The sequence below is a fragment of the Elephantulus edwardii genome, unplaced genomic scaffold (assembly GCF_000299155.1).
Source record: "Elephantulus edwardii isolate Elephantulus edwardi_28Jun2011 unplaced genomic scaffold, EleEdw1.0 scaffold00048, whole genome shotgun sequence".
Classification (NCBI taxonomy): Eukaryota; Metazoa; Chordata; class Mammalia; order Macroscelidea; family Macroscelididae; genus Elephantulus; species Elephantulus edwardii.
This window is the reverse complement of record NW_006399798.1, coordinates 13,029,788-13,033,391: the sequence shown is the minus strand read 5'-3', so window position 1 is coordinate 13,033,391 and position 3,604 is coordinate 13,029,788. Positions and strand designations below refer to the sequence as shown.

Sequence of the window (3,604 nt, the reverse complement as noted above, 5' to 3'; positions counted from 1 at the left end):
AACTGAAAAGGGATATAAAACTGGGAGAAGAATTCTGGTCTATTTTCCTACACTGTCCTTCAATGATATCTCTCTATCTTTTAAAAACAATAATTTATTAAGAGCCTCCTGCGCCCCATCCTCACCCTCTCGAGGCTGTTTTTCCACTTGCAGATCTTGCAGTACTGGGCCTAGGAAGAAGGCTGGGCGCGGGGAGCAGTGGACTGCTCCATTAGCCTCTGCAGGGGCTGAAACTCTCTTCTTCCTACTGCCTGAACACAGCAGGCAGCTCCAGTTGCTCATACAGTGCCTTCCCCAAGGCCGCCTCAGCCTCCTTCTACCCGTAATTCTGCAGGACCTGGCATTGCTCCCGAGAGGCCCGCTCCAGACACTGTATCCCGAGCCAGCTGCATTTGTTGTCCTGGATGTCAGTGCCAATTTTGCCTGTCACACTTCAGTCACCAAAAAAGATCCAAGTAATCACCCTGAATCTGAAAGAACTTGCTTATCTCCAGCAGGACCTTCTTGGCCTTTGTATGCTTCTTCATGCCAACCACCGATGCCTACCATACACTTCACAGCAGCCAAAGGAAAGGAAAAGGAGTAGAAAGATATCTTGTACTTGGCAATCAACTTTTACCTCTTTTCAGTGAATCTGCTAAGATCCATCTTGGCCCTGGGGTTCCAGGGATGAAGCCCAGGGGTCTGTCTGATCTCAGTCCAATAGGAACTCTGCAGGTGGAGTTCCATCAGGTTCAAACAACAGGACTGCTCCTGGCAGTCAAGCTTCAGCAGGTGGTAGGTTCAAGATCCCTCCAGCCGCATTAAAGGCATCCAACCCTATACTTGGCTTCTAATTCCAGCAGGGCTGCCTGCGTCAGGTAAGGGATGGATCCTTGATGTCTTCTTTTACAAGGAAAATGCTTAGAGCCACTCCCCACACCAGCCGCCCATCTGGGACCTGCAGCAAACCGTCCATAGTCTACTTCCTGGGCTCTGCCTGCCAGCTCCTGGAACAACTGCTATTGTTGTTAGACGTCAGCTGTGCCTGCCTCCAATGGCACTGTGCTCCCTGGCCTTCCTGGGCCGGGCATGGCCTCTCCTATCTCTGGGTGCCCCCACATCTTCCTCAGTCAGTGCCCTGAGAATCGGGGAGACATGCTGGAAGGAAGGCTCCTTCTCGTGGGCGTAACCTCTCATTTCTGGTCTCCGATTCTAAGGGAGGTACAGACAGCTCTGTTCTTGGGTGCAGGCTCTTGCTTGGTGCCTCAATGATATTTCTTGAGATACTGCTTTTCACTTCTAGTCTTTGCTTTCTTTTTTTAATTGAAATTTTAACGAAAGCTTACACAGACTCTGGATTTCCGTTCATACATTGTTGTGCATTTTCCTCCCTGCCCACTCCTCCCCTCCCCCACCCAGCTCACTTTTCTCTTTGAAAAGAAAAAAAAAATTCTTTCTTTGTTATACAACCACCCACCCCCCTTCAGTCCGCTTTACTATGCAGCTCTTATTCTGGACTTTTGTCGTGAAAATAATACCTAATCATATATTCTTTTTAAGTAGCTCTCTCCCTCATCTGTACATCAATACATTACCTATCCCCTCTTTTCTTAGGTTCCCCCCAACCCCAATGTCAGTTCCTTTCTACAACAGTGGCATTATGCATATTTGTCCTTTTGTGACTGAGCTATTTCACTCAGCATAATGTCCTCCAGGTTTACCCATTTTGTATAATATTTCATGACTTCCTTGTTTTTCAGTGCTGCATAGTATTCCATTGTGTGAATATACCACAGCTTCTCTATCCATTCATTTGTTGATGGGAAGTTGGGTAGTTCTTTCATTTCTGCACATATCTGTTGTCATCTGGTGGGACATTGCCATTCATTTATTTGTCTGGGCTATCACTCTTCATGGATTTCAAGTCTAAAGTCTATAAAACTCATTCTATGCTCTCTTCTTCCCAAACAGACCCATGACTTCTCCTTCCCTGGGACCCTTTTATGTCCATCACTGAGCATAGAACACTCTGGAATACAGCCCTGCACAAAGGCAGCATCTTGACCTTTTGGATCTCCTCTATTCAGAGGCACCACGATGCCATCTCTCTTCAAGCGCCACTGAAAATCCCACTGGGCTTCTGGATTGACAACCCCGAAAACCAGCCAGCCACTGTTACAAATCCAAGCCAGACTAAACGAGAGGGGATGGATGCGCTAACAAATCAAGCTAGGCACAAATCAAGTGGGATCCAGAGCCCAAGAAAGTTCAAAGTAGACACAAAAACTGTACAATAAGGAGTGATTGTCCGAGGCTGCATTTAAATACGCGCCTTTTATTTTCTTTTTCCTTCACATCTTGTTAGTGGCCCCAAGTCTAAACATGCTGTGGCATTTGCACTTCCAAAACCACAATAAGCCACATTGTTGTAGCAACAAATGCAAGAACACTGTTACAGTTAGAACATGAATTTCTAAAACAAATCAGTTCCTCTACTGTTCTCTCTGGCCAGTTCGAGCATTTGCATGGCCTCAACTCTTACCTCCATAAAGATGACTCGGGGATCTGTAGCCCTCAGGAATCTTTTGCTCATAAGTCAATTCTGGCTCACAGCTTGAGTCTGTTGGACAGAGAACTGCCCCATAGACCTTCCAAGATTCTAAATTCATATAGAAGGAGAATTGCCACATTTCTCTACTACAGCGGCCAGTGGGTTCAAACTAGAGCTTTAGACTGGTTCATTCTGGTTCTACTCCCTGCCCAGAATTTGCATTTCTACCTCAGATATACTGAATCACGATCTACATTTGACATGAACCCTGCAGAATTCTTTAATGCCTTTAAGACTCTTTCAGGGTGGGGGTGGGGGATGCCCAAACATGTCTTCTAATACTGGTGATGCCTTGCCTAATGCCTGCCAGACATTTAGTTCTTCCTGGTTGTTTTGAGATCTCAAACTCATTATCTCCCCAACAGAAATGAGCACTTTCCGAGAAATGTGCTCACCAGCCTTCAGGCTCCCATGGCGTTCCTATGAAGTCACTCCCCTTCAAAACCAGAAAGCTGTCTTTGAGTCTCTTTCTTTTTTTTTTAATTAATTTTAATAAAAGTTTACAGAGACTTAGGGTTTCCAGTCATTCATTGCTGTACTTTTCTCCCTGCCCACCCCCTCCCCCTCAATTAATTTTTCTCCTTGAGAAGTAAAAGAAAAACTCTTTCATTGTTATGCAACCCCTTCCCCCAAATCCACTCCACTGTACAGCCTTCTTTCTGGACTCCTGTCATGACAAGAATACACATTCATACATCCCTTTTAAACAGTGCTCTCCCTCATCTGTTTCAATGGAGTATACATCATTCCTCCCCTCCTTCTTTGTCTTCCCTCAGCCCCGATGTCAGTCCCGTTATACAACAGTGGCATTAGGCAGTTTTTGTCCTTTTGTGACTGAGATATTTCACTCAGCATAATGTCCTCCAGGGTCATCCTTTTTGCACAATATTTCATGAGTTCCTTGTTTTTCAGTGCTGCATAGTATTCTGTTGTGTGAATATTCCAGAGATTCTTTATCCTTTCGCTTGTTGATGGGCACTTGGATTGTTTCCAGCTCTTTGCTATTTCAAA

At 45.3% G+C, this 3,604-nt stretch overlaps 1 pseudogene; it reads right to left on the bottom strand.

Moving 5' to 3' along the window:
- Positions 1 to 211: 211 nt before the first annotated feature.
- On the bottom strand, positions 212 to 958 carry LOC102862401 (annotated as a pseudogene).
- Positions 959 to 3,604: the final 2,646 nt, after the last annotated feature.